The following is a 20,696-nucleotide window of genomic DNA, read 5'->3' on the forward strand; positions in this document are numbered from 1 at the left end:
AATTTATGTAATCTTTCTGAGCTCCATTGTTTTACATATGGAAAAATGGAGTATCCTTAATTGTTAACTCAAAAGGTTGTTATGAAGATGAGATGAGATTAATGCTTGCAGGTACTGGATAAACAAGGTAGTGATTATTACTAGGATAAGATATCACGCATTTACTTCATATCACCACATTCCCCGTCCACCCGAATTGAAGATTGACCTGAACTTCAAGGCTTACAACCTAACCCAATACATCCCTGATCTTATTTTGTTCTTCTACATATTTTACTGATAGAACCAGGGTTTAGGCCAAAGAGAGCACCATTCTTTAATGATCGCAATATTTGCTCAAGTTCACCCTGAAAGTCCATTGCAGGATCTATCTTACTTTGAAGCATGGTCAAGAGGTTGTGTGTGTACCGTGTTCCAACCAAATTGAGTATTTTATGCAAATAACTGAGGAGGGGTGGAAGGAGAGATGGAGTTTGATTGATGTAGGATTAGAGCATCCACTATATTTTTTCAGGGCAGTCCTCATTCAGAGGTGTAAAAGGCTTGGAAAATTAAGAGAACCCAAAGATACGATCTGATTTCACTCTAGGGAATTGTACTTTGAGCCATCAAAGATAACTTTCAGGATCAGATCATCTCTCAAAGTTAAAGCATTAGAGAAGAATAAAAGCATTTTTGAATCCAGAGAGATGTCATTAAAATGAGTTCTGGGTTCAGCTACCCCCAAACACCCAGCGATCATACATAAGGCTAGAGGCTGAGCCTGTCTCCTTGATAAACAGGAACTATGAATCACTATCACAGTGGGTTTCATCACATCTTGCCTATAAGCAAAAGGCTGTTGCCTCTGCCCAGGTTCCCTTCCCAACTTCATTCTATGTGAATTTTAATTAAAGGTTTCAGTTGGTTAATGCTTCTTCTGTTCTCTTATGGAAATGATAACAGAGGGCATAAATACCAGCATATACATATGCATTTTGATAAAAAGGCATGGGAATTTGAGGTCAGACTCTTTATAGAAAGAATTATATAACTCCTTTAATGGTAATAGGTATTTATGGCATCATTTTTGATACACTCCTTTAACTTGGTTTCTAAAACTCCAGACTTTCCTGTGTTTTTGTTACCTCACTGGCTGCTCCTTCTTGGTCCCTTCTGATGGCTCTTTATGACCTCTAAGTGTTCAAGGGCTCAGGGCTTGGCTCCCTCGTCTGCACTAGAGTCCCATGTAATCTTATTCAGTCCCATGGATTTAAATACTGTATGCTGATGATTCCTAAAATACTGAAGTCCAGTCTGGATCTTCTCCCTCACCTCCAGACTCATGAGTCTGTTCCATATTGCCTTTTGTGTGTCTAATGGACATCTCAAACCTAACATGTTTGAAATTGAATTTTTGATTTCTCTCCATTCCATACACCTGTCACTCCACAAATGTTCCCTGTCTCAGTAAAACACATCACCATTCTTCGAGTTACTGAGATCTAAAACATTAACTGCTCTCTATCCCTCATGCCCCATTTCCCAATTGACCAGAAATCCTATTGGTTTTATTTTTAAAATATGGATTCTGGATTAGATTATTTCTCACCATCTCCACAGCAGTCACCCCATCCAAGTTCATAATTATTTGTCTGGACTAATGTAATATTAAGGGAGGAGACCACCTCTCATATTGTCTTATGCCCAATTTCTGCCTCCAAAGAAAGAAGTAAAAACTAAAAGGCAGAAATGAAATCCACAAGCAGACAGCCCAACGCCACACCCTGGGCCTGGTAGTTCAAGATCCCCTGACCTAATTGGTTATTTGCATAAAAAAGCACTGTGAAGATCCCTGTCCTATTCAGTTCCATTCTAATTACTGGTGTATGCAACCTGCAGTCATGTATCCACTGCTTCCTCAATCAATCATGACCCTCTCACATGGACCCCCTTAGAGTTGTGAGCCCTTGAAAGGGACAGGAATTGCTCACTCAGGGAGCTTGGCTCTTGAGACAGGAGTCTTGCTGATGCTCCCGGCTGAATAAACCCCTTCCTTCTTTAACTCAGTATCTGAGGGGTTTTATCTGCAGCTCTTCCTGCTACAATATCCTCCCAACTGGTCACCCTTCTTTAAATCTGTAATGGTCTATTTTACACACATCAGCTTACGGGATTTCTCAACCTCAGAACTATTGAAATTTGAGGCCAGATAATTCTTTGTGGTGGGGACCTATCCTGTATGTTGTAGGGTGTTTAGCAATATCACTAGCCTCTACCCATTAGACACCAGTAGCTCCCATTCCCAAGTTGTGGCATCCAAAAATGTCTGCTGGGGAGAAGAATCATGCCCAATTGAGAACCACTAAGTTAGAGAGAGATCCTTTACAAATGTAAATCAGATCAAATTGCTCTCTTGCTGGAAACTTTTAAATGGTTTCCTATCATCTTTAAGATAAGATCCAAGTTCCTGACAATGGCTCACAAGCATGTTCCTTCTGTCTGAAATACCTTTCCCCTGCCTTTTCACTTGGCTAATACCCATTCATCCTTCTAGTCCTAGCTTAAATGCAAATTCCTCCAGAAAGCCTTCCCTGGCTTATCCCCTGATTTGGGTTAAGGTCTCCGCTCCATGTTCCCATAACTTCTGGCTCTTCTCTTGATATAGTGCAAATCACACTACATTGTAATTGTCTGATAGTAACTGAAATCCTTGAGAATAAGGAATGTGTCTTATTTATCACCATATCCCTCCCTTGTGCATAGCATGGCTTGGAAGAGAGCATTTACATACCTATATGGTGAACTGATATAAGTTATGGACAAAGCCTCTCCTGCACTGCAGACAGGCATGTGATACTCCCACCTCCATTTGAGACTCTTGTAGTAGATAGAACTATAAAGCTAGATACTAACATGGCTAAGCAATTTTCCTTTTTTATTCAGTAGTTCCAAAATTACTCTGGTGAAATATCAAGGGCAATCTCTGCTGTTAGTCAGGGGGGTCCTTAAGAGAAACCCCTAATTCAACAAATACTTATTGAGCACCTGCTATGAGCTGGTCACTGAACTGGGTGCCAGAACTGTGGTGGATGGGAATTTACATATGCAGGAATTGGGGAGCTTACATGCAAGCAAGCGTTGGTCAATAACAACATAAGTAACTTAACTGCTATTGTGAACATCAGGGAAAATGGGGCAGAGGAGGGAAATGCGTAGGCATCATATCCTAGAGAATGTTTCTTGTATGCTTGAGAAGAATGTGCATTCTGCCACTTTTGGATGGAATGTTCTGCATATAGTCTGTTAGGTCCTTTTGGTACAAAGTGTAGTTCAAGTCCAATGTTTCCTTATTGATTTTTCTGTGGATGAGTTATCCATTGTTGAAAGTGGGGTCTTGAAGTCCCCTGCTATTGTTATATTGCTATTTCTTCCTTTGGACCTATTGATATTTGCTTTGTATATTTAGGTACTCTGATGTTGACTTCACTATACATATATTTATAGTTATTATATCCTCTTGATCAACGTACCCTTTTATCAATACATAATGATGTCCTTTGTTGTTACAATTTTTGACTTAAAGTGCATTTTTTCAGATATAAATACAGTGACCTCTGCTCTCTTTTGGTTTCCAGTTGTATGAAATATCTTTTTCTATACAATTGCTTTAAGCCTATGTGTGTACTTAAAGCTGAAGAGAGTCTCTTATAGGCAGCATGTTGTTGGGTCTTGCTTTTTTATTCATTCAGCCACTCTATATCTTTTTATTGGATAATTTAACCCAATTACATTTAAAGTAATTATTGATAGATAAAGACTTGCTATTGACATTTTGTTCATTGTTTCTGGCTGTTTTGTAGTTCCTTTCTTTGTTCTTCTCTTTGTGATTTGATGATTTTCTGTAGTGGTATGTCTTGATTCCCTTCTCTGTCTTTTTTGTACCTACTGTAGGTTTTTGCATACATAAAACATCTTACGTAAGGAGGCTTATGTAAAGCATCTTAGCATTATAACCATCTATTTGAAGTTATAACAATCTATTTGAACCTATTTGAAATGTAGAGTTTAAATTGTATGCAATTAACAAATTCTACATTTTTACTTGCCTCTTCATTTTGTTTTTGATGTCACAATTTCTATGTTTTTATATTATGTATCTATTGATAAATGGATTTATAACATATACATAACAAACCAATAACAAATTATTTAAATAAAATTATTTTTGGTACTTTTATCTTTTAGCCTTTATACCAGAGCAAGAAGTGGTTTATATACCACCATTACAGTATTAAGGAGATATCAAGAACACACAGTGGAAAAGGATAGTCTTTCCAATAAATGGTCTTGGAAAAACTAGATGTCCACATGCAAAAAAAAAAATGAAATTGAACTCTTATTTTGTACTACACACAAAAAAATCAGCTGAAGATGGATTTAAGACTTAAAGGTAAGACCAGAACCTGTGAAACTCCTAGAAGAAAACATAGAGCAAAAGCTTTTTGACATTGGTCTCGGCAATAATTTTCTTGAATATGGCATCAAAACACAAATAGAAAAAGCACAAATTAACAAGCAAGTCTACATCAAACTAAAGAGTTTCCATACATCAAACGAAGCAATCAAAATGAAAAGGCAATTCATGGAATTGGAGAAAATATTTGCAAACCATATACCCAATGAAGGGTTAATATTCAAACTATATACGACACTCTTACAACTCAATAGCAAAAAAATCCCCAAATAACCCAGTTAAAAATGGGCAAGAAACTGAATAGCTATTTTTCTAAAAAAGACAGAAAGGTGGCCAATGTGTATGAAAAGGTGCTCAACATTACCAGTCAACAGGGAAAAGCTAATCAAAACCAGAATGAGAGATCCCCTTACAATTCTTAGAATGGTTATTATCAAAAAGCCAAAGATGACAAATGTTGGTGAGGATGTGAAGAAAATAGAATTCTTATATATTGTTGGTGTGAATGTAAATTGGTATAGCTATTACAGCAAATAATGTGAAAGGCCCTCAAAAAAGTAAAAATAAAACTACCATACACTCCAGCAACCCACTTCTGGGTACATATCCAAAGGAAATAAAATCAGCATCTCACAAAGATATATGCACTGTCATGTTCATTGCAGCACTATTCACAATAGCCAAGATATAGAAACAACTTAAGTATTCATGGATGGATGAATGAAAAAGAAAATGTGGTGTATATACTTAGCCTTAAAAAAGAAGTAAATCCTACCATTTGTGACAGAATGGTTGAAGCTGGAGGGCATTGTAAGTGAAATAAGCCAGACACAGAAAGACAAATGTCACCTGATCCCACTTATATGTGGAATCTCAAAAAGTCAAACTTATAGGAAGGGAGTAGAAGGGCAGATATCAGGGGTCAGGGAATGGGGGAAATAAGAAGATGTTGGTCAAAGAGTATTAACTTGAAGTTATGAAACGAATAATAAGTTCCAGATACCTAAGGTGCAGCATAGAAACTATACTGAATCATAATGCATTGTATACTTGAAATTTGCTCAAATAATAGATATTAAATGTTATCACCCTGTTCCCCACTACAGGATAACTATGCAAAATGATGGATATGTTAATTAGCTTGATTATGGATGATAATCATTTCACAACATACACATATATCAAAACATCATGTTGTATACCTTAAATATATACAATTTTTATTTGTCAATTGTACCTCAATAAAGCCAGGAAAAAAATGGGTTCTGCCTTAGGGAGCTCACATTCTAGTTTGGGAAAGGAGAAAAATTGTAGAATTACAGACAATGTGCTAGGATTAGTAAAAATGCATGAAAAACACGGGAGTCCTGAAGGCAGGAGCTACAGACTGTCCTAGCAGATGGAGCTGAGATCAGGAAAGGGTCTCCTGAGAAAGTGAAATTTAAGCTGAATTGTGAAGGAGTATATTAGAGACATGGCATGGAACAGACTCTCCAGGCAAAAGGACAGAGAGGTGAAAACTCAAAAAGGGCCCAGGAGTTTGGAATGGAACAGATCACAAGAGGCCAGAATACAGGAGAAAGAGATGGAGATGGAGAGAGACAGAAAGAGAGAGAGAAAGAAGAGAAGGGATGAGGCTAAATTTTGAAGGGTTTGAATGATACATTAATAGGTTTAGACTTTATCCTTCAGGGTTGGGGAAGAAATGATAAAGTCTGATCAAGGTGGTTAAAGGGCTTAGATTTGAGGCATACAGAGAAGGCTTCAGGAAGAGGGCCTAGAAGCAGGGAGGATTTTCACTTGAACCTAGTCTGTACATAAGTCTAACCTTATGACTGACAAAGTCCTATGTGCTAGTTACCTTGGAATCTGAGATCTAAACCCTCAAATGATTAAAGCTAGGTTACAGGGCTTGGCTCACTTGGCTTAATCAGAGCAGCTGCATTCTGACATTAGAGGAGAAAATGAATTATGCCATTGAAATATAGGTGGGTTTCATCAGTTCCTTCCCTCTCCTAACTGCCTAGAAACTAGTCTGGGATGTTACGAAGTCCATTTTGGATTAATGCAACAATCTGTTACCTACTGCTTTACTTTCAAGGCTGCTCAATGACACCAGATTAAACAGCTCAAAAAGAAATTTTCAGCCCACCATTCTTTTATTGAGCACTTACTAATTTATTCTTTATTTTCTGTATAACACTCAGTCCTTTGCCTAGTTTTCAAAACCCTTTAAAATTTAACGCCACTTTCCTACTTATTTTATTGTTATTCTCTCCATCAGGCCTTGTTTGCTTCATCAGACCATCATTATTCTTATTTCTCCATTTTTGCATATACCGTTAAACTTTTCTCATGTCTACCTATGTAAAAATGTACTGTTACATGCTAATAAAAAATACTATTTATTAGGACATTTATTCATTTACTTATTCACTAGCTCAGCATACATTCATCAAGGCTCTATGGGAGGTGCTGGAGTTATTGGGGTGGGCAAGGCAGAAAGGTCCTTACCTTCATGGAGCTTGGAGTCAGCCTTGAGCTTTGTTATTTGTTATTTGAAATGCAGTCCTCAGACCAGCAGCATCACCTGACAGCTTGTTAGAAATAAAAATTCTTAGGCCTCACCCCAGAACTATGGAACTAGAATCTGCATTTTAACAAGATCCCTAGGTAATTTAAATACACAATAAATTTTCAGAAGCAATGTGTAGGAGACAGGTGTTGAACAAGCAACTGTAATAGTATATAAAGGCTGCTATGATACTGCAAGAATACGGATAAGACAGCTAGCACCACATTGTTAAATGTTCAATTATTTAATGGGCATTTTTTTACTCAAGTAAACAATAATTGTGTACATGTGTATGTTCACACATGACATTCTTCTTGAGAATCCACCGCTCACCTAGTTCAGTTCTTAGTCCACTGTAGGTGCCTAACACATATTTTTGCTAACACTGATTGACTAAGTTGTTTACAGAAGCCCTCAAACAAATTTGAGGGTTTTAGAGGTTTCAGCAAGTGATGGAATTGTTCAATTTTTGCTGGTACAGTTTTGATTTATTGAGTGTGGGGGTTTTTGTTTTGCTGCAACAGAAAGGGAATGTTGTTTATTCTTTTCAAAGCCCTATCATTTCAGTATAAACAGGGGTGGAAAATTCACAAGATGAAATGGAACCAAATTTTGCACAGAAAAATTTTTGCTCTGTGGTTCAAGGCTATGGATGAGTTTGCTCTTTCTGTGAATTTGCAGAGAGCTGGATGATTCATGATTTAGCCAATACCTCCAATCTAATTGCCCCAACACACTCTTTACTGTGTAATACCTTAGACTCAACTGGTTAAAAAATGCACTACTTAACACCAACTTTTCTACTTTTTCATCTCTTACGATATGACGATGCAACCCACAGCTTTCCTTACACATTGAGTTGAGACTATGGGTCAATAAAAGCAACCATGTTTTGAATGCAAGACAAATTCCTTTTTGTCCTTCCAGTACCTTCTATCTCATTTGAAATGCAATTTCTTCTTTTAGGTTAATTTAAATGAAAGATAATTAATCCTTCTTTGCCTTTCCTCTGGCACTCCCTAGAGTTTTGCATGCTCCAAGTTTGGATGCTAAAGGGTGTCTTTTCTACCCACAATTATCCTGATCCTGAGCTTTACCCATCACTTTTAGGTGTGAAACTGTTCAGAAAAATCACTAACATAGAGTCTGTTATTGATTTCTTCCAGACCCTTGAGAAAAGCCACAATCATTGGTAATCCAACAGAATCATAGTATCTCACAGTTAGAAAACACTGCAGACATTTTCTCGTAGGAGTCTCTATGAGAAGAGAATCCCTTCTATACCCCGTACCCCATGGGATAATCCAGCTTCCATCTCAGAACAAGTTATCAAGACTTACTATAAAGCTAAAGTAGTTAAGATAGGGTAATACCCTGGCAAAGATAGACAACTATATCAACAGAACAGAATCAAGAATCCAGACACAGATCTGCATGTATTTGGTAACTGATATATGTGAAAGTGGTATACAGTTAGAAGAAAGGATGACATTAAAATAAATCATGCAAGTTCAACAGGATATCTATGTACCAACAAACAAACAAAAAATCTTGACCCTCTCTCTCCCACATACCTATAGAACACCTAGATCTAAAAGTAAAAGGTAAAGCTGAAAGTTTCAGAAGAAACTATAAAAGAATATCTTTATGACTTTGAGGTAGATTAAGTCTTCTTAAGGAAGACACAAAAAGTACTAGCCATAAAGAAAAAATCTTGTGAAATTAGACTACATTAAAGTTATGTATTTCTGTTCAACATGACACACTGCCAAGACAGTGAAAAGATAAGCCACAGAATGGGAGACGATATTAACAATACATACAACTAAAAAAGGACTTATGTCAAGGCTATATGAAGAATACTTGTACAACAATAAGAACAGATGACCTAACAGAAAAGTGACCAAGAGACCTACAAAAGTACTTTATAAAAGAGGATAGCTACTCAAATGGCTAACAAATATGAAAGAAGTACTAGTTGCCAGGGGAATGCAAATTAAAACCGTAATGTGATCCTACAATTCATCTACTTGCTAAAAGGAAAAAGGCAAATGTGGAGCAACTGGAACTCATATACATTGCTGATGAGCCTAAATTCGTAAGCTACTTCTGAAAACAGTTTGGTAGCATCTACAATAGAAAAATATATATAACTTGACCCAGGAATTCCACTCCTAGTTATGCATCCAACAGAAATACACATACCAAAAGACTTTTACAAGAATCTTCACAGCAGCCCTATTTATAATGGCCTTACACTGGGAACAACCCAAACGTTCATCCAGAAAGAATGAATAAATAAATTGTGGTATATCCACAAAATGGAATACTATAAAATAATGAGAATGAATGAACTACAACTATATGTGATACATGGATGAAGGTCACAATATAATATTGGGCAAAAAGAGCCAGACACAAAAAATAGACACTATATGATTCTATTTAGTAGATTCAAAAACAGTTCAACTCATAAAACTAATCTATGCATCAGAAATCAGGGGAGCGGCTACTCCTGTCATGGGAGAAGTGTGAAGAAGGAGACAAAAAGAGTTGCCTGAGATTCTTCATATCATCTATTTCTTAATTTGAGTGCTGATTACACAGGCATTTACACAGGTGGTTTCCTGAAAATTAGTTGGACTGTATATTTATGATTTGTGTCTTACTTATTTGTGTTATATCTAATAAAATTTATAAAAAGAAAATAAATTGTGTGTCAAAGGGGGAAGATGTGGGGAAACTTCACTCCCATCTATACCTTTGTTTGCTCAAAGTGTTATCTTAAATTTAAGAGGAAAGAGTCCATTAAGTAAAAAAAGAGGTTGAAGTTAAATAAAAACAAGCATCACCACAAATATGAATCTGCTCTGTGTAAGTAAGAAAATTCCCTTTTCCCTGTCTGAGTTTTGTTGTAACATATATGGTAAAATGTAAGAAGCCTTAGCTTACTAGGGAAGGCTGATATATTTGCTTCTGCTTTAATCATGTTTCTCCCCTTTCTCCCATCCCAGTCAGATGGAGATGAGGACTGACCTACCAATGTCCATCTCTCCCATCTGGGTCACCCGTGGATGGAACTTGGGGCCCAGGATACACCTGAACTTTGTAAGTTCACTGTTTCATGTGTGTTAGTCTTCTCTTCCTAATTAGACTATACACATCATAAAGGAAAGACTTGGTGTTCCTTATTTCTATGTATTCTTTATGGTACTAAGGAGAATACAGACTGGCCACAGGGGCTCAGGAAACACCTTCCTTTGTAGAATGTCAGATCATTCAAAGTGTGAAACCTGAGGCCTGAGAAGAAGTGACTTGCCCATGGGCACATGGCCACAGTTGTATCTTCTGACTCCTGTCCTTGTCTAGCCAGGCTTTCTACACAGCCTTGATAAAGAAATATACACCATGACCCATTCATGCTGTTCCTCTTGGCCTTACTTCTCAGGTGGATATGCAAAGGCACAGCAACTCAATGTTGCTAGCTTTAATTGTTCTGTCCTACTGACTACATTGAGCAAACATTGCCTAAACATGGACTCTGGGCATGGGATGGAGGAGCAGTATACATAGTCTCAAAAAGACAGAGGCAGTGACCGGGCTTACTTTAGTGTTCAGACCTGTTGAAGGGTTTTCTGTGGCAAAATAAGAATGCACCAAGAACTAATGCTCCTCCTGTCTCTTTTCATTTGCCTCCAAGGATTATGATGATGTTCAAGGTCCTACATAACCTGAAAGGTGTTGAAGTCTAAACATTAGTCCTTTAAAAATTGCTTATTATTTTTTAAGGGTCACTTGAGCTATTTTCAACAAGAATGCTTCATCCTAGCCTAGATTATAATAATGCTCAATGCTAACTTTACTGGCTATGTGAACTTCTTCAACCTTAGCTTCCCAAAGTATAATATGAGATGATGAGATAAGAAACTATATGTATTTTAAGACCCTATTCTATAGACTCATTAAGGAACTAATGTTTTGATTAATTAGCTTAAAAGTAATCACTGGTGTCTATTGTGGACACAAAGAATTAATAAACACTGACTACATGGAATATTAATAATCATTGACTATAAATGTCTTATAATTCTCTACTTGGAGAGAGCACGTGCCTTTTTTTGAGCACTTATTACATGTCAGCACCATGCTAAACCCTTTAAATACCTTATTCCATTTAATCTTCATAATGATTCCAAAAGATATAATCCTTATTTTATATATAAAGTGTGGCAGATAGTATTTTCCAAAGATGGTCACAATACCCCTACCCCCTCCATTCCACACCTTCTTACGATACGATGCTGACCCTTCTCTTACTGAAAGGTGGAATCTATGTTCCCTCTCTTTTAATCTGGTTGGGGTTGTGACTATGGCAGAAGTCACACTATGTCACTTTTGAGGGTAGGTTATGAAAGGTGATACAGCTTCTGTCTGCTTCTTTTTGGGACCTTGTTCTTGGAACCCAGCCATCGTGCTGTGAGGAAGCCCACAGAGGAGCCAGGAGAGGGCACGTGTAGGTGTTCAGGCCAAAAGCCTCAGCTGCCAGACACGTAAAGGAGGGAGTGAGCCCTCAGATGATTCCTTCCCTCAGCTGTCAAGTTATCCACAGTCTTCCAGATTTTCCATCGAAGGCCCCAGATACAAGCAGAGACAAGTCATCCATGGTGCCCCTTTCCAAATTTCTTGACCCATGAAATCCATGAGCTTAATAAAATAACTGTTATTTTTTGTCATGAGTTTGGAGTGGTTATACAGCGATAGTGGTAGAGGCTCTGACATGAAAAGCTAGTTGCCCAGAATCACACAGAAAATTAGTGTAAGAGGCAGAACTAAGCCCAGGCCTACCTCCAGAGCCCATGCTCTTAGCTGCTCTGTTGAGAAAGCCCTGCATATTTACAATTCCTGCAAAGCCAATATCCATCACTCTTGAGATGTAAAGAAAAATGAACATAATGCTGACCTCAAAGAAACAAAACCAGGTGCTCGGGAGAGCAGGAACGGACTTGTGGACAGTCTGGTTTGACAGGGAAAGATCACTGCCAGAGAAATGAGTAACACTAGCAAAGTGGGCAGGTGTGTGGATTCAGTTCCTATCCAATAACTGAGCTGAGAAATAACACTGGGATGGGATGAGTGATGCTGCCAATATCCTCCAGTCATAATACTGCATCTGGCAGCCTTCTTCCTCCTGCTGGAAACAGCCTCTGGACTTTCCTCCGGCCGGAGGTGGGCCAGCAGCACAGCCAGATAAGGAGATGCCTGTCAGTGAGTCTCAGAAAGCTCTTAGCAGGGAATAAATGATTGGTGGGGGACCAGGGATAGGGTGGGAAGGAAGTGAGGTGATTAACATAATGGAAGGGAAAGAAAATCAAGATGTTTGAAGCTCTGGTATGTGCTAGGTACTAGGTCTCTGTTTGCTCAGGTATTCTCATAATGATTCTGTGATATTGGTATGAATGGACCTTTTTTCAAATTTGAAGAAACAGACTCAATGGTTAACTTACTGGTTCAAGTCTGAAAGCTTAGTAGCTGCAGGAGCTAGGATCCAAACCCAGGTTTGTCTGAATAATGGGATCCTTGGCCTCAAAACACAGTCATCTCCCCTTCTTTGCTTGACTCATCCCCCCAACCCCTTTGTCTTACCTGTAGTTCCTCCTATGTCTTGCTTAATCCCTTGGGACCAGCCCAAGTTTTTCCTTTTCCATAAGCCAGCCCAGGTCATTTTAGTCCTCAGTGATCTTTCTCTCTTCTCTACCTATTGACTATTAACCCCACTTTTGGGAATTATTCAAAAGCATGTTCTGCTTTATTATCTACTTTTCTCCTTGCATACCTTGGTTCTTCTACTGCGTTGCAAACTTAGAGGTCTGAACTCACTTCTTGCTTCTTTAAATCTGCCATAATGCTTAGTTAGCCTTGTGCCTAATGCAAGGTTTAGATCCCAGGTGGTGCTCAATTTAAAACATCGGAGTGATGACTCCTTTCTTGTGTCTGTAGAAATACATGCCCACAATAGCCAGAACCAAAATAAAGCAAACTCCCTCTCTATTGATTTTTTTCCATTCCCAAAATGAGACATGAAAGAGAAAATGAATCTCAGGGGGGTCCCCAGCCAGAAAGACATTTTTCTAACAGCCCCCTCTACCAGCTGCTCAGGAGATAAAGATAAATAACCTGGCAGCAGTGGTGGCCAGTGGGTTCCCCCAAGTGCCCAGCCAGGACCCTTTGAATCCCAGAAGTTAGAATGTGGCTGGCAAAGTTCCATCCATGGTGGACTAAGTCTTAACACCAAACAACAAAGATGCTCCACAGGAAGTTGAGAGCTACTTCCTAGAGTTCTTCCTGATGGCAGCTGAAGTGGTCCAACATTACCTATTTTACACTCCGTGTGTTTCTAAGGTGACACTTTAATAGCCTCATAGCAGGGTACAGGGCCCCAAAAGTCATGGTATTGGGTTTATCATTAAACTTGGTGAGCTCTGAGCCCTTGGCCAATGAATACCTAGGAAGGATCTTGATTGACAGGTAGCATGGCTCAACCCACCTTGCTGAGCCATGGTACCTGTCAATCAAGATTCTTTCTAGGTATTCATTGGTATTGGCTCCCTCCCTTACGTGTCTCCCTATCCGCCTCAGTGTGTTTGCTCACCATCATCCCCCAGCAGGGATTCCCTCCTCATTTCTCTTTGCTTCTGTGGAAAAATCTTATTTCATCTTTCAAGGCACCATTCAGTGCTTCCCAGAAGTCTCTGTTCACCTTAGCCCACACGAATTTTTCCTTTCTCAGAAGAACTCTAGCACTGATTCTATGAAGTACGTGTAACAAAGGGTTTTGTGCAACCCTTGGTTACACATTTCCCTAGTTCCTGTGTTCCGGGGAGGCAGCATGGGGCAGTGAAAAGAGCCTGTAATTTGGATCAGCAAGACCATAACCCACGACTTCCCGGTTCTGTGACCCTGAAGATCTCTACATAGTAGCACAGCCATTATTGTTCATCCTCCTCAACAGCTGCTTCCTGCTCCTTTGGATGATGGGCTGGCATTTCTTTCACCAGCTTTCTACTGATGGACACTAAGCCATCTCCTGCTTTTTAAAACAGTGAAATGAATGTCCTTATGCGCACATCTTATCACATTTGCACGATCATTTCTATAAGATAAATGGAATTTACCCATAGGATAAATAGATTCCAGATCTCTCTCACAGTCACAAATTTAAGGCCATTTCTGATTCTATTTCCTCATCTGCTCCCCATTTATCCTTTCTACTTAAAGTGCTACAGTTAACAACATGCCCTCTCCAGCTTTGGCTGTGACTATGGAATGTCCCACAGTCCCTTCCCAGCTGAAGCTGACTTTCCAAAGTGGCACCAGTTACATTTTTGCTCTTATCTCTGTCTCACCATTTCCCTCACTCCGGCTGAGCAGGCTGCACCTGATCTTGGTGGGGGCAAAATGTTCTCCTGGGTGCTCACCTCTGCTCCCTCAGGAGATGGCTCTTAAAGACAAAGATACTGTTAGGAATAATAAAAATTGAATAAAAATTCAAAGCAAGGCCAATTAATAAAACAGAGTTAGGGAGTCCTATAAAGGAAAAAGGATGTCTCCCACTTTTTAAAAAATTATAACAATCCCTGGGGAGCCATAAGGGACCTTCAGAAGATTGCTGGTCTTGGAAGACAGCTGTGTGTCAAGGATAAATCACGGGTATTAGAATCAGACAGACACAGGTTATAATCTCAGCCCTGCTGGGTACCCACATGCAAGTGAATTAATTTCTCTGAGCCCTAGTTTTCTCATCACAAAATGGTGTTGACATACCAGGCAGAGTTGTCAAGAAGATTAGCAGTAACATGATCTAACACTTATCAGGGTGCCTGACACATAGTAGGTACAACACATGAAAGAAAGAAATTTTTGCTACTATTTTTCCAGCAAAGAGATCAGAGCTTTCCTGAATAGTGGGGTAGCTGGCAACATTAGCATGACAAGGTAACTTTATTTTCTGGTTCCTTTTAATTTCTTTATCTCCAATTCTTCCCACTTCTTCTCCAAATCCATTCAGGGACCAGGACTGAGTTGCCCTGTGTTACACAGGTAGTTAGTGACAGCTAGAAATTCTCTCCATTAGCCAATTTTCTCTTGATTAAATGAAAAATACGACAGAGTCCTTAGCTACTGTGAAGATGGACATTCAACAAACATGTTGAGTATTTAGAACATACAAGCCCTCATGTCAGGTTTTGAATAAGTTGTAGAAATGAGTCTACCAGTCTCAGTAAGAAACAGACATGGTAACTATAGTGCAGGGTTGAAGACTTAAGATGCCCTCAGAGAGGTGTAGGTGACAGCAACAGTAGCAACAGTGGCAACAGCAGCAATAACAACAGCATTTACTGTGTGTCACCCCTGTGCAAGGCAAATGTTTTCCATGAATCACATCATTTAATCCTCAAAATATCTCATTTGAGGTAGGTCTTATTATTTTTCCTATTTTCCAGAAGTGGAAACTGGGTGTAGGAAAGTTATTTTCTAAAGCTCACACAGCTAGTAGGTAGTAGAGTCAGAATTCAATCCCAGCCAGCCCTGCTGCAGAGTTCAAGCTTATAACTACGACTGTAAAGCACTGATTCAGAGGAGTAATTGCAGTTGGTTGGGGGAGAGTGAGAAGGCAACATTTGCAAATGGGGAAGGAGTTGAGCAGGAAAGGTGGGAAAAGTCACTCCAGGCAGAGGGAACAATAAAGGCATAATGGGAGCATGGAGCTGGGAGACAGAATGAAGCACAACTTGGCTTGGTTGGAGCCTTGGCTAAGCTGGGAATCATAAGGAGGTGAGCCTTAGATGGGGAGCTAGGGACATACTAGAGACCATCTTACTCCCATTTTGCAGAGGAAAAAGTGAGACACACAGAGAGAAAGTGACTCATCCAGTGGGTTAGTAGTAGCTGAGATTGAGCTTCTTTTTAAATTCCTTTACCACCTCCTCCACCCCTTGTGACAACAGCTGGTCCTACTTCTGCCTTTGGGTGGGACTCCACTCTGCTTTAGCAGGCAATGTGCCTCCTTATTTTGAGGCCGTTTCTCCTTAAGCCACTAGATGCAAACAGTGACTGTCATTAGCTAGGTTTGTGGTTTCTGTTAGTGTCCTTGACACCATTTATTTTCTGCTGGGTATCTTGGACTTAATTCACCTATTATCTCCGTTGGACATAGCTAGAGGTAAAAGCATATGTAAGTGGTGTATCAAAAATGATTCATTCACCACGGTTGGATGGTGGTACCTAACTCATATTCAAAACCATCAGGCTCCCCATAGGGGTTTCAGCATACTTTTCTCATTAATTAAATTAGTTATGCTTTCATTTTTTTTCTCTCTAGAGCTCAATACTTCTTTGCAGGTGAACAATTGGTTTCTTGGTCACAGATGCTGTATATCCAGTGAGGGTTTAAAAGAAAAACAAGAGGTCGTCTCTGGGAAAATGCAGGATCTACGAAGATGTAGCTAGCCATAAATAGGTTTCTCTGGATACAGAAATTTAGGGACCATCTTTCTTTTAGTGCAGCCGTCATTTATGGTCTGGATTTTCCAAAGTATATGAAAGGAAAGAAAAATAAGCAATCAGATTTCATGCTTGGAATCAAAAATGGAGGGGAAAAGGAGAAAAATTCCCTTAAAAAGTATATATAAATAAGATATTCCAAATGTGTCTAAATGCAGTAAGTACATACGGTGGTTGTTTTATTCGTCACTATTCTTTTAGGGCTCTCAAACTGGTGGCGTACAAGCTGAATCTAGGCATGCTTTTGTTTGGTCTGCACGGAGTTCCCATGGCAATGACTATCCAGAGCAGAGGGGGAGCTATCCTCTCTAGCTGACACATGCATGTGCCGTTCACCACAGCCCCCGGCTGACTTCCACTCCTATGCTATTGAACTTACACTAATTATCTGTGTGATTTTGGCTATGTCCCTTCCTCTCCCTGTCACCCAGAATCCTCGCCTATTGAATTGGGATGGCCATGTTAATCGCATTTTTATTTCGTTTATTGCCTGCCTCTTCTCTCTGGAATGCAAGCTCCAGGAGAGTAGGAGCTTTTGTCTGCTATGTTCTGTGATGTCTCTCACAGTACCTTGAACAATGTTTGTTAAATAACAGTTGCTAAAGAAACACTTAATGAATAAATAAATGAATAATTGGTCCTCAATATCCCCTTCAGCTCTGTGAAAAACTTTCTGAAAATTTTCCTATTGTAATTTTGGAGAAAAAAAATCTCTCCGTCAATTAAACTGTTCAAAGTATAAACTTCCAGAACAATCTAGAGAAAGCAATTATGCTTCCCCCTTGCTGATGGCCAGAACTGCAGGCTGAGACACAGAAAATGATGGTTTCATTTGCATACCCAGTGAAGGCTTTTATTTTCCTGTCACTGCACTCATTTAAACATTTCCATGCTGCTTCTGGAGCTTGTGAAACTTCTACTCTTCTTCTCAAAGGTCTGTAAAACTTCTCAGTAGCAGAACCTGGTTCTGGGTCTCACCATCAGGTAGCAGAAGATTAAAATGGAAAAAGTAGGAGCCATTGATCTGGAGTTCCACACCCTATCTCCCATGATGGCGGCCACCCCCACACAGTCCATGCACACTTCACACCTGCCATGACTGCAGAATCACCTCACCTGGGCCAGTCCCTTTGTGTTGGTGTTGCTTGCTAATGGAGAGGAAAAAACAGTCAAGGGGAAATATGCTGGTGAAACCCTTGGTAAGTTCCTCTTGCTGGCTTGGCCTGCAGAAGGCAGGGTCATCAGGACAGCCAGGCCCCTGCTTTGAAGGCCACAGTCAACACCCCTGTGCCAAGGGCCTCGCTCACCCAGCAAGTAACATACTATAGGGTAGTGAGCCGGCAGAACCTGGGCTCCATGTTTACGGCTTTTGACTCAGTATCAAACTCAATGCTTTTGACTCAGCATCATTTCTAGCTGCTGTATGGGCCTTGCTTTCCGTACTTTTAAGCTGACTTCTCTGGGCAGCACCCTAGTTCAGTGACTTCCAAACTTTAATCCCATCAGCCCTGGGGCAGAAGTGGGTGAGGAGGCTTGTGAAACATGTAGAACTTTCTCTCCAACTGCAGAGTTTCAAATTCTAGAGAGCTGAAATGAAGTCTGAGAACTTGCATTTGGACAAACATCCCAAGTAATTCTGACACAGAGGGTCCCAGCAGAAACCCCCATGCCTAGTCCCAAGACCCAGATTAGCTATCACACATTTCCTGCTCATCATTTTTGACACATCCTTGTGACACTGTTCCTTGTAGAAATGAACCTGTGGCCTAAATGAGGTTTGCATTTTCAAAATGAGAAATGTTTCACAATTTCAGGCTGCCTTCATCAACTTGCCTCAATATTTACTCTTAGGCTCTTGCTCTTCCCCACAATACTCCAGTGACATCAAGAAGAGCAAGAGAAATGGGTTTGCACAGCTCTTGCTGGGATGGGAGGACAGAGAGCAGGAGGTGGAAAGAGGGGAAGGAGGAAGGTTTCTCATAGACTCTCAGTGCCAGAGGCATACTGGTTACTATGAAACTTGTGTGTGAATGCAAAGGTCAGGCTATCATTGGTTATTGGCTTGGGCTGTCCTCGTTGGCCACCATCTTCCTACCGTGAGTCAGTTAAAAGGCCCTCAACAAGGCTGGGCATGGTGGCTCATGCCTGTAATTCCAGCACTTTGGGAGGCCAAGGTGGGCAGATCACAAGGTCAGGAGTTCAAGACCAGCCTGGCCAACATGGTGAAACTGCATCTCTACTAAAAATACAAAAATTAGCTGGGCATGGTGGCACATGCCTATAATGCCAGCTACTGGGGAGGCTGAGGCATGAGAATTGCTTGAACCCGGGAGGCGGAGGTTGCAGTGAACCAAGATCATGCCATTGCACTCCAGCTCTGGGCAACAGAGCAAGACTCGGTCTTGGAAAAAATAAATAAGTAAATAAATTAGTGGAGGGAGGAGGTTATGACATCAGGCTCCAGGAGACCTCCAAAGCGCCGTCACTCCCCCGCCTGAGACTTCTTCTCCTGAGAGTAATTATCTCCACCAGGTTGAGACAATTATTACACATTCCAATTCAGTCTATGATCAAGAATAAAAGAGAGAATTCTGAAAGCTAAAGTCATAATTTCCCATTTTCGTCTATTCTCCTAGCACCCTCTAACCTCCTCTCATTCCCTTACTAAGGGCACCTGAACCCAGGAAAATATTGATGCCATGGAGAAGCCATTGGGAAAGTGGGGCCATGGGTGTAATAAGCTGAAGAAGCTCACTCTCAGTTCATTTGAAGGCAATGGAGCCTTGGGCTGAGACTGCACAGTAGGGTAGCATTGGATTGGGCACCAATCAGCCATAGGTATCGCCTGGGTGATCTTAGAGAAAATGCCTTTCCTCCCTTCTCTGGCCTCAGTTTCCTCGTGTGTAACATGGGGTGGGTAAACTAGAGCATCCTACTGATCCCACCCAGAGCTAATAGTCCCTGAAACTGTGGTTCCCTGTTTCCTAAATGCTTCCTCCCTCTTGGACTCACCCTTGATTCCTCCCTCTCCTCATCCTCATAGATCCAATCCATCAGCAAGTCCTGTCAATTCTAGTCTCAGAGTGAACCATAAATCCATGTCGATGATCATCATTATAATTTCCATCACTGTAATTTCCTCAGGATGGCTGTGAGAGACTCTTATTTGGTCCCTCTGCTTCCACTCTGGACTCTTCTCTGCCCCAATTCATTTTCCTCATAGCTCCCCAGAGTGGTATTTTAGCATGCAAATGAATCCTTCCCTTGCTTAAAACCCTCCAATGGTTTTCCATTGCATTTAAAATAAAACATCAAATTTAAAATGTGACCACAGGGCCCTGCACAGGCCTCTGCCTCTTCCTCCAATATTATCTCAAACCCCTGTTCTCTTGATTCACTGTAAGCCAGACACGCTTGTCACTCCTCCAGTCCTTGAGAGCACTAAACTCTTTTTCACCTGAGAACCTTTGCATATGGCTATTTATGTCCCTTAGCTTTATACAAGTCTAGCTCATTCTTACCCATCAGCTCCTCAGAGAAACCTTCTCAGAACACTCTAAGTAAGGCTTGTTTAATTCCACTTCTTGTATTATCTATTGCAACAGCAGATTCATTTTATTCATAGCACATCCCAACTTACACATTCACGATAGTTTGTTTAATGTCTCTTATATCACTATATTGCCAGCTCCTTGAAGCAAAGGCTCCTGCCCTCCACACTCCATCACCAATATATCTTCATATCCTCAGCACCTAGAACCATGCCCTGCATGTCGTAGGCAGTTAGCAATATCTGTTGAATAAATGAATGATCTTGACCACACATATGGGGAAATGGACCAGAAATGAAAGTTGAGGGAACTAAAGATAAATTTTTTCTGTGATGATTTTTATTCCTTCTTTAACATACTCCTCAAAATCTAAAATATCTATTAAAAATAGATCTTTGGGCTGGGCACAGTGGCTCATGTCTGTAATCCCAGCCCTTCAGGAGGCTGAGGTAGGCAGATCACTTGGGTTCAGGAGTTCAAGACCAGCCTGGGCAGCATAGGGAAACCTCAACTATACAAAAAATACAAAAATTAGCTGGGTATGGAGGCTTGT

General features: G+C 40.2%; 1 protein-coding gene and 1 long non-coding RNA gene across 11 annotated transcripts in view; both read right to left on the reverse strand.

The window, feature by feature from the left end:
* The window catches only part of GRIA1 (glutamate ionotropic receptor AMPA type subunit 1), a 318,865-nt gene that overhangs the window by 76,939 nt on the left and 221,230 nt on the right, over nucleotides 1-20,696 (reverse strand). The window lies entirely within an intron of this gene.
* Nucleotides 3,601-14,103, reverse strand: LOC129486128 (uncharacterized). The gene is made up of 3 exons (XR_008658863.2): nucleotides 13,681-14,103; nucleotides 6,971-7,053; nucleotides 3,601-3,927 (listed from the first exon to the last, which is right to left on the reverse strand). It is a non-coding gene; the product is annotated as an uncharacterized lncRNA (long non-coding RNA).

Source organism: Symphalangus syndactylus, chromosome 7 (genome assembly GCF_028878055.3).
Source record: "Symphalangus syndactylus isolate Jambi chromosome 7, NHGRI_mSymSyn1-v2.1_pri, whole genome shotgun sequence".
In the NCBI taxonomy this organism is placed as follows: domain Eukaryota; kingdom Metazoa; phylum Chordata; class Mammalia; order Primates; family Hylobatidae; genus Symphalangus; species Symphalangus syndactylus.